Genomic DNA, 11,338 nt, shown 5'->3' with positions numbered 1-11,338 from the left:
TTCTTAAAACCGGTGCAATTCGAACACTCGAAGCGAGGGAGTTAATAAAGCGCAGAAAACAAATAGCGAGCGATTGGGACACGTGGAGGTCCTCCCTGCCTCGTTTAGTGAACGCTAATCGTCGTCACGAGCTTTCATCAACGGAGGGAGGGGTGGGAACCGTTCTTAAAACTGGTGCAATTCGAACACTCGAAGCGAGGGAGTTAATAGAGCGCAGAAAACACAAATAGCGAGGGATTGGGACACGTGGAGGTCCACCCTGTCTCGTTTAGTGAACGCTAATCGTCGTCACGGGCTTTCATCAACGGAGGGAGCCCATATGCTCCTGGTACAGTACTGTCTCGAAATAAGCAACTGTTTCCCGCCTCTAAATAAACAACTCGCTATCCCCGCCGTTTTGTTTAAAGTTGCCCGCCGAGTGAGAGACTCGAAAAGAAGTCGATTTTACCAGTGCTGAAATGAGAAGGCATATTCTGTCCTTCTCCAAAGAACAACAGCCGTGCTCGAGCGATCGCTTTATAGTTTGCCGCTACACCGAACCCTCTGTTTCTTTTTTCTATGGGTACCCCCTCGTCTCTCTCGAGAACAAAGTCGAGCCGAACACTGTAGTTACCCTTGGAATTGACTGGCCTAAGCGGTCCTCTCGCAAAACAGGCTCTCAACTTGCGTTCCACATCTTAATCTATCCATCTCTCTCTCGCTCAGCGTCGTCCTTGCGATTCTGGACGATTCTCCGTGGCTTATCGTCGCGTTTTATCGCTCTCGACAAATTGCCCGTCGATTCTCTCGCTCCTCCTGTCCCGCGGCTCATAAATCGATACCCTTTCACCGTGACGTTACTCCAGACAATTAAGAGATCGCGTTTCCGGACAATTCGGAAGAGGGAAATGTCAGGGATGAGAGCGTTGTATATTTAACGCGGCTTTCCATCTTGTTCGCTAAAAAATAGGTCACATTTTCTAATTATTCTTCTTTCTTTTTTTTGTTTATTTGAGTGCCTCGCTCGCTACAAACTGTTTACTAGGAAGCTAACGAAGACTTTATTCGTTACAATTAAACGAAGGTTAATTGTTTGCAACAGAAGTTTTCGCGAGATTAGTGTTTCCTCAACGTTTTCAGAGACATTTTAATCGTTTCGGGCACAATGGCTCAAAGTAATCGACGCACGACAAAGAGAACCTATCGATAAAAGTAAATCGCAAGAAAACCCAACGACAAGGAGGGTCGCATAACGATCCCAGACCTCTGTTATCGACAGCTCGTTTGGCTGAAAACGATTTTTCATGCAGTTACCGAGAGCTTCTGATCGCAATCCCAGATAAATGTCCACCATTTGCGATACCGCGACGTTTACAAAGCTTTCTGTTTCTAACCCTCTTCACCATTCGTGGACAACTATCGTTCATATTTTTGTTAAGGTTACTACATATTCGAAATTCGAAGAATTATTAATGTCAATTGGATCCTTGGGTGAAACAAAAGCAAAATTGTACTCAACACTTTTTTTGTACGAGGCTTAGTTTTCGAGAAAACACAGATTGAATATTTATTTGGTACGAGGGAGATAAATTGATCGTTCAAGGTCACCGATAGGGCTCTCCCCACCACTCTTTTTCGACCGACTCGTTAAATAATTTATTCATCTCACGAGGAGTTATTTAAGCCGATGTCGAAGAAACGAGGCGAGATATAAATCCTTGCTTATTCACGATACTCTCGTTCGCAAGCCATTGATGTTCGCTTCGCGAGCGGTAAATGCGTGACGATTTGTATTCCGAAAGCTTCGAGTCTTTTGATTCAGCGCTGATAAATATTCATTGGCGTACTTGAAACTGGCCTCAGAAAATTGAATGCTGTGTTGCGCGCTCTCCGGGGATGGATCTACATTACTATGCGTAACAGATCTCTACGAACAGACATGTCGAATCATCGAACTGTTACTTACGATTCATATTATTTAACAGATTTCAAACTGTTGCGAACAGAAACGAAAACTAAGTTTCGATTTTTGTGCCGCGAGACGAAGCACGAAGAAGAGCCCACGATTAAATTAATATTCCAATCGTACGATAACTCCAGCTCTCGAATTTCAATTAATCGAGGACCAGATTTAACTCTTTACCGATACCAGAAAAATTCCATATCGCGCGGCGTCTAGCGTCGCTCGACAAGCATAGCGAGCTACTCGATGAAGCCGACTTAATTTCACTTTCATTGAATGCAAGGAAACCTCGCGTCGTGGATAAATTCGCAAATTAATTCTATTGGCTCCGCGCGGCGCGCGATGAATATGACCTCGCGCATTTATTGAACCGCGCCAGACGATTGCACTGTCGCGAAATATTCGCGAAAATGTCGCGATTCCCTCGAGTTTACGATCAATTACGAAACGTACAATTAGGGAATCCGATGCTGCCCGCTGAAAGCGACTTCGGAGCAAAGGGCTTGAACATTGTTCGATAAACATTAGAATTTAAAGATTATGGTGTTTGCGTGAGACTGATACGGTCAATCTTACTAGGAAAACGTGTGGGAGGTAGTACGGGCGACTAAGCGATATTGAGAGGGAGAGTGTCTTGATGACCTTGAGCGGCCAATATATCTCGCTCTGATCTACAAAATCTTCGATATTGATTTTCTCGAAAACCAAGCGTCGTACGAAAAAAATACAAAGTATAATTTCGATCCAGTTTCGCGCGACGAATCGCTTCCCGCGTGTCTCGACAACGATTGCTAATGCATCCTGCTTAAAATGAGTTTTTTATCGAAAGGAAGTCCCGTACGAAAAAGATCGACCCCACATCGACGACTCCCGTTTCGACGAGGAATCCACCAGCACAGGTTCGCGCAACGATATTCGCTCCACATACCGTCTAAATGATTTTGCATCGGCCTATTGTGTCCCGTTAGGGACACGGAGGCGACCCAGCGCCAGTCGGCGCGTGACAAACAAAACGGCGACCCCCCTAGCGCAGAATACACACGATTTGACCGCGAAAACACGTCGACCCAGTTTCCAACCGGATCAGAAAGCATGTTACCACCTATCGGGAGAGGAAGCGGGCGCGCGCGAGCCATTGTGATCATTTTTACTTCCAACGAAGCGTGTTGCGCGACCCGAACTCTGATCGAACGCTAATTATCCTTCCCCCAATTAACAAGGGCCGATACGAGCCGCGGAACAATACAAGCAGGGGCGTGGAGGGCGCGCGCGAAAATAGCGACGAGTGGCCGTGTCTCACCTTGTGTGCGAGGCTGCGTTCGCACGTTCCTCTTTGGCGAGCTCGAGAGAAGAGAGAAAAAAAAAAGCGACGGACGGGTCAGGGAGACGGAACACGGATGACAGACAACCCGACCGCCGTCGCACGTGAAAGGGACCGAAGGGAGGCGAGAGGACGACGCGAGGCTTGGAAAATACACGGAGGCTCTTTATACGCGACAAAGTCATCTTCGAATCGTCTAGAGCCGTCTAGTGCACGCGCCTGGAAACGTCTAGCTGGCTCGTCGCGCGGCCACGGTCAAGAACGGAGCTGGGTATAATAAGCGAGAAAGGTTTCGGTGTGTGGTCCTCTTTAACACTCGTTCACACTTGCGGAAAGTTTGTGGGAATAATTATCAGGATGACGAGGTCAGAGGTGACGAGACTTCGTCGCGGTATGTACGATACAGCGAAAGGGTTGTTATATTCCGAAGCTTAGGCAACGTCCACACTTGCGAGATGCGAATAACAATCTCGATGAATTCTTGCGAAACTCGTACGAGATGCGTAAACGACAATAAAATGTGGTTACGTGGAACAATGGCTCGTAACATCGTCACATGGTAGGAAAAGGTTGCGCAACGTCGTTTTATGTTTCTCGCGTAAGACATTACGACAGAGACGAATACGTTTGCTTAGAATTCCGATAAATGTATAGAAAAATTCCACGTAGCCAAATGAAAAAAAATATCAACGATGGTCGAGAGCGTGTGGTGGGGGTAGGTCGTCGGTGACCTTGTGCGGCCAACGTATCTCCCTCGGACTCGATAAATCTTCAATGCGGATTTTCTCGCGAACCAAGCCTCGTACGAAAAAAATGTATAGCCCAATATCGCTTCTGTTCCTCGCGAGGATTCGCGATTGCACGCTCGCAGAATCGTCCCGTGAATAGAAAACTTCCACGATTGGTACCAAATGAAAAAACACCAATAATGTTCGAGAGTGCGTGGTGGAGGTAGAGCATCGGTGACCTCGAGCGGCCAACGTATCTCCCTCGGACTCGATAAATCTTCAATGCGGATTTTCTCGCGAACCAAGCCTCGTACAAAGAAAATGTATAGCCCAATATCGCTTCTGTTCCTTGCGCGGATTCGCAATTACACGCTCGAGGAATCGTCCCATCCCTCTCGACGATGAAAGATACACTCGACGAGCGGCGTCTCCATCGACTGAACTCGGGGCTCCCAAAAATAGCAGAGAAGCTTCCACGGCAAATACGAATGGAAAGTACCTAATTTATCGCGCAGATCAATCGGAACACGTACGGCGCATCGATCCCCGATACCGGCCGAGAATACAGCTCAGCGAAACACCGGGCGGCGTGGGTGCCTCGTCTCGATGCCTCCGTAACGCAACAAGAGAGAAGTTACCGGGAGGGACCGTGAAGAGGCTGAAAAGCAAACTTCCGCGACCCTGAGAAAAACGATTGTCACATTTAAATACGACGCCGTGCCGGTGTTCAACCGGGACTCGCGTGCCACCGGAGCACAACGGAGACATTCAGGCGTTCCCTCTCGAGCAGCGCCGGCTCTGTGTACATTCGATGCACATCCACACGGACACCAAACCCACCCCCTCCTCCTCCCCCCTCCCGGACCTCAGCTCCTCCCCCGCCCCCTTTTCGCGCTGGCACTAGAATCTATTTTAAGAAACTTCCCCGCTGGTTGATGCGGTCGACCGAGGAGGAGAGTCATATATCCAGGAGTCGAGTGTGTGCCGCCTCTCGAAAAACGACCATCAAGGTAGGCAGAAGTGAGACACCAGGGACAGAGGAGGGGGGTGGGGGGGTGGGGGAGGAGGAGGAGTTAGGGAGACAGAGAGAGAAGGAGAGAAAGTGGGAAAGGTGTCAAGGTTCGCTTTCGATTGCTACGTTTCCAATTTGCCCCGAAGAGAACGGGGGCTCGTGGCGTTCCAGGTGACGTTCCAGCACGCGCTCGAGATCAAAAGCACGGGAGGGGAATGCACGTTTGTCGATGCGACTCCGTTGTCGCCCCTGCTTCCATGTCACTGGCTACGCGCGGTTGCTTTTGTGCCCGCGTTCTCCATCGTCCTCAACCCTTCCCCTTCCTTCTCTATTTTCTATTTCGAACGGCAAGGGGATGTTTAGGTTCAGGGAGCGGGAAACGAACGGTGACCGTCACTTTCAGGTCGCAGGTTGACGGGCAAAGGGACGAGGCTACCTCGTTTAATAGTTCGCGAGGACGAGTGAGCCCAAGAGGGGAGGAGTTGCGAGCATAAATATTAGGAAGGAAGTAAACGTGCACCGTGACTTTCGCAGATTGCGAACGGAACCTAAGGAACCTCTAACCCCGGGTCCACACTGCGGCGAACGCCGGTTCGCGTACATCGGTCGTGAACATGGTAGCACCGCAGTTTGCAGTTTGTAACCCTGCTATTCACCGATTTTCGCCGTAGTGTGGACGGGAAATAGGAGAGTTCGCTAACAAATGACCATCTTAATAGGCGTAAAATCGTAAAAGTAGCCCCGCTGGGTTAGGCGAAAACTGTGTTCGCGAACCAAATTCGGCGATCCACGAGGTGGTGGATCCGGCGAACACGTTCGGGAATAACATCGCCTTTTTCCTCGTTCTTGTCCCTTTTCGAACCCTCGGAGCTTGGGGATTGCTATTCTTTCCAACTGTGGGACTGGTCTTTATGACCAGTCGCAGGTAGGTACATACTCCAAAGGGATAATATGCGAGACCGAAGTTAACATTATTTTCTTATTACTCGTCCGAGTTTGTATATTTTTTGTTGTATCTTGATGAAAGTATATGCAATATATCGGCGAGACTTTCCTGATAAAAATGGCACCAAACACGATGCAATTCAGACAACTTTAAGTTTCGTTTACAATATGCAATATTTTTAGAATATTAATACTTGATTTTGTGAGCCAGTAACCGATTAGAAAGTCTGTTCGAAAATAGGAAACAGATTGTAAAATTCTTGCCAGGAGATAATTAGGGCCTATGGAAAAACTAGGTAACTTTTGTAGCTATGTGAACCTGATACCCGACTTTTCAAAAATTCACTTTTTTTATGGAAAATAATAGCATTTCGTTTGTACTTGATTGTACCATCAATAGTTTCGTTTGTACTTTCATCAATTAATAAATAAAAAAAATAAAAGAAAATGACAAGCACCCGACATTCAGATTGTTGAAATCTGTTTTTTCCCTATTCTTTAGAATCGTTTGTACCCGTTTGTATCCCTTTTCGTTTCGTTTGTACCTCAATAGTTTATGATTTATAAGCAATCGTTTATACGCGTAAGGGGAGAGTTCGTCACTCATCAATCCTGCGTATTTCTGAAGAACTCATTTTGAAGTGGAAACGTAAGGGAATGAGACCGCATTGTTTTCAAAATTAAAGTTACAGGCACAGAGGAAGAACAGATTAAAATATTTTGAAAATTAATTTACTCCTTTCTTACGCGTACAACAATTGTTCTGTAAAATTTAAACTAGCGAAGTATAAACGAAGTGAAAAAACAGATTACAAAAATCTCAATGTCGGATGCTGAGTGATTTTTATTTTTATTTTTTTTTATTTATTAATTGATGAAGGTACAAACGAAACTATTAATGGTTCAATCGAGTACAAACGAAATGCTATTATTTTCCATAAACAAATGAATTTTTGAAAAGTCGGGTATCAGGTTCACATAGCTAACGTTTATAAGACGTGAAGCTGACAAGGGACGTAAAATGGTATTTTAAAAAATATTAATAGGCAAGCATACTGTCTTAAAAAAAAACGAACATTTCTTGAAGAATAGTATGTGTAATACATATATAGGCTGTAACAAAATCTATTACTTATCATAAGCGAAATTCAAAATTGTCTGAATTGCGTCGTGTTTGGTATCATTTTTATCAGAAAAACCTCGCCAATATATTGCATATATTTTCATCGAGATACAACAAAAAAAGCATAAAAACTTGGTTAAATATTAAGGAACTAATATTAACTACGGTCACGCATATTATCACTTTGGAGTATTAGTCGGGCAGGTGGTCGTAAACGGTCGTTTACTTTCGAGCATTTCCAACCATGTAGGGGATGCGGATCGCCCGAATCCACAAAATAACATCAGTTTCACAGGAGTACGAACATCGTAGATGTTCACCGGCATGTTAGCGACAGTAGGAACACCCTTGCGAACGTTTTTAGGCTATGTTTTTCATCGTGTTCGCCGCAGTGTGGACCCGGGGTAAGGGACTGGTTTCACAGTTGGCAAAGGTAATGGACCTCTGACAGGCTAACTTTTGTTGACCTGTTGGACTCCTAGTCTTTCTCAAACTCTGACAATCGAGCCTGTTCTTGACCTTTCACCCGTTACTGCAATACCCATGATCTCTCCGTCCCTGAATGTTTGCCTGATTATCATTGTACGAGTTCGGTAGCCCAGGGTACGTCAGAAGTGATCGATAGACCTCGGTTTAACCTGACCTAGGATCCTATAGACACACCGCAAACTCTCGACACGTCGTTCCATTGAAGGAACGGGATATTCAGAAACGATGGGAAAGATCGAGAAAAACTGCCTCTCGGGGGACGATGTCTTCTTTTACGCACTGCGACACAGTTCGACGCTCGGCTCGGTGCGGTTTCGATTCGACTTTGATGCGGTTACGGAGTCAATTATCGGATTAACCGTAGCGGTAATCACAATTTCGCCGCGAGTTAATTAATGTAAAACAATATACCGTTCCGTTGTGACTCGATTACGCGGTAAATGGAAGCGCATTCCGACGCTGAGTCATGCGAACGTGCGTTCGGTTAGCCTCATCGAAGAAAGTAAAAGTTCTTTCTCGGATTTCATTGCGTTTGGCTCTAGTCTCGATCCTTTTCTCTAAGAAGAGCATGATCGAAAGGGAAAATGGCAGCGATGGAAATTTACTTACAGCGCTGCGTTGGTTTCTCAAAGAAAACTTCACGACCGCTATTAATTGCAATCCTTCATTGTTTGCATTCCGCCATAACAGCCGAGCGGAGGAATTGTGGACTCGAGAACGTTCAATCTCGCGTTTTCGGTGCTTCTGGAAAGTCCGACTTGGACAAAAAGCGCTGCGATGTTTATGCGCGAGAATGCTCGTTGAAACCTCGTGCCTTTTGCTGTTCGATCGAGCCCTGGTTAAATTTGCGTTCGAAGTAACGTATTTTCTCGAATTGAACGCTGCGTATTGTTCGTAGTAATTTCAGGAAGAAATTACGGTGGGGTGGGGGGGAGAACGCATCGGTGACCTTGAGCGGCCAATATATCGCGCTCCAATCTACCAAATCTTCGACGTCGATTTTCTCGAGTACCAAGCGTCGTACGGAGAAAGTGCAACGTACAATTTCGATTCGGTTTCATGCGACGAATCGTTTTCTACAGAGACTTTAATCGAGAACGGGTTCGATTGCGACGTCCGAGGGTCATCGTTAGGTTCTCTATTCTCCCGGTCGGAGAAGAGAGACCCCAGGGACACGGAGAGCCTCCACAGACACGGAGGAACCTCGAATCAAGCGTGTCCGTGATCCAACTAAACCAGTACTTTGCTTTCATAACAAGAAATTCTAAAGTGTCCCTACAGCGGTCCAATATATCCGCAGTCGAGCGAGATAGAGATCGTACGAATTCATATTTCCTCCTGGCATCGTGACAGCAACTCCTGGCCTTCATCGCGAGATCGAGCAACGAATCACCAAAGATTCCATATTTTCTAACCGTCCCCCTCCCGCCCACACGTTTATCCGTTCACAATGCGGGGAGAGCTCCCGATCGGCGGAACAAAAACCTGCTCGTCCGGCGTTCGTGACCCGCTTAGCTCGCTGCTACCGATTCGTTTTAGTTAGTTGCATTCGCGGGACCACCTGGCTGCTCGTGGGCGTACCACATTTTTTTCCTACCATCTCCGCGCCTACGCGGATTAATCTTTCCTTCGGGCCGCGTTTCGGACGCGCGCACGTGAACGTCTCATTTTTCTCTAGAGCATCCGTTAGGGCCACCTTTTTTTTTAAAATATTCTCACCGGGGCAAGGGGAAGCAATTTTTTTTCACCGCGTGGGCGCGTAGTTCAATTTTAAACGTACGCTCGCGGAGACCATTCTCCTTTTTGTTCGGTGAAAACGGTTAGGCGCCGCGTTTGTAGAGACAGAGTGGCTTTTAGGAGGAACGAATCAAAGTGGAGATGAATAAGGCGATACCGAGGACTATAACATTGACTGTAACAATAACAATGACGATGCAGATGGACATGAGGACGACTATGTATCTGGAACGATGACTATGACGACTATACAGTGACTATAACAGAGAGAATATTGATAAAGATAAGTATGAAGACTGGGAACGTATAGTCGTAACTATGACGACTATAACATTGACTGGAACAATAAGAATGACGTTGCCGACGAACATGAGGACGATTATGTATGTATCTGGAACGATGACTATGACGACTGTACAGTGATTATAATAATATGACTATAACGATGACTATGGCGACTATACAGTGACAATAACAATGAAAATATTGGTGGAGATAAGTACGAAGACTATATATACCTCAAAATCATAACAGTGACTACTATAACAGTGACTACAACTAGGATAAGATAAGACTGCAACGATTAGTATTACGATGGTACCTGTAACAACGAGGATAACGACTACATCGACGAAGTTAAGACTGACTATGACTAGGAACGTGACATTGGAACGATGACTATAATGACGACACTGACACCGGGATCGAGTTGCACGGTTCGACGATCGACCACAGCGGGCAGGTGACGTTTAACGTTCCTCCAGGTAATGGCTTCGACGTTAGTGACGCAATCCTGGACAGGTAACGCGGTTGCGAGTAATTCGCGCGCGTCATCGAGCCGGAAAAACAGATTCTGGACGATCACTCGACGGGAACGTTGTTGACATTTAATACGTGCGCACGTGATCGTTTCTTTAAACAATTTCTGACATTTTTCGTTCATTTATCTCGCGACTTCTTTCCGCGTTCGATAGGGGCTCTTAACGGTATTTTCTTTGCAATATTAATACACATTAAAAGTACAAAGATCGGTGGAAAAATAGTACTCGAATAGTCGTTGCATTCATAGCAATATTTGAGTACTATTAAAGCAATCGAGTATTCTATTATTATAGTATAGTATCTGAATAATTTAGGCATACTCTGATACTCTACAGTATTCTTTCAAAAGTTGCAGAAGAACGCGTTCTTAAAATTATTTACTAAAACATACACCAGTTCCCCGAAAAGAAAATAAATGTTAAAATTCCACGTTTGCCAAAGTCTCGTCGAGGTGTATCGGTTCTGTATTCAAGAATCGATCCAGCGATCAAACACGGAAAGAAGTCACCGAGAAAATCGCGCACAGAGCCTGCATAACGAGGATCGATCGCGGCGTGCCGCGTTACGTAAAAATAAGCTAACGACGAACATGCAAAAACACATGGCGATAAATAGCGGGGTCAATCGTCCGACTGGCCGTCTTTAAAAATTATCTAACGCCTCCGGGAATATGTGTCAATGACCAATTGCACGGGATTCCACGAGCTTCCTTCGAAACGAGCGCATACAGCGCGAACGATACACTCGCGAATCGCTGGGAACGATTCGAGCTTGCTTAGGACAGACTAAGAGTTTTAAGGGTCAGAACTACTCGTCGATTCTGTGACTTAGTAGGGGGAACTTGAGTAGTCTGTGGTATTTAAATAGCAGGGAAATATTGTGGTATTTGAATATTGTGGTATTCAAGTATTGAGATTGTCGAATACTGTAGTTTTCAAACGGTGTGATATTCAAATACTGTAGTTTTCAAACACTTTGGTATTCAAACAGTGTGGTATTCAAGTACTGTGGTATTCGAATATTGTGGTTTTCAAACGCTGTGATATTCAAATACTGTAGTTTGCGAACGCTTTGGTATTCAAACACTGTGGTATTCAAGTACTGTGGTATTCAAATCCTGTGATTTTTAAACGCTTTGATATTCAATGCTGTGCTTTGAAAAGGTTTTGGTATTCAAACGCTTTGGTATTCAAATATTGTGGTATTCAACTACTGTGAT

At 45.4% G+C, this 11,338-nt stretch overlaps 1 protein-coding gene across 7 annotated transcripts in view; it reads right to left on the bottom strand.

Moving 5' to 3' along the window:
* The window catches only part of LOC128893678 (potassium/sodium hyperpolarization-activated cyclic nucleotide-gated channel 2), a 143,164-nt gene that overhangs the window by 66,711 nt on the left and 65,115 nt on the right, over positions 1 to 11,338 (bottom strand). The gene's annotated exons all lie outside the window — the stretch shown is intronic.

Source organism: Hylaeus anthracinus, unplaced genomic scaffold, assembly GCF_026225885.1.
Source record: "Hylaeus anthracinus isolate JK02 unplaced genomic scaffold, UHH_iyHylAnth1.0_haploid 0, whole genome shotgun sequence".
NCBI lineage: Eukaryota > Metazoa > Arthropoda > Insecta > Hymenoptera > Colletidae > Hylaeus > Hylaeus anthracinus.
Note: the sequence above shows the minus strand (reverse complement) of the source record. Positions and strands in the feature narration are given on the sequence as shown.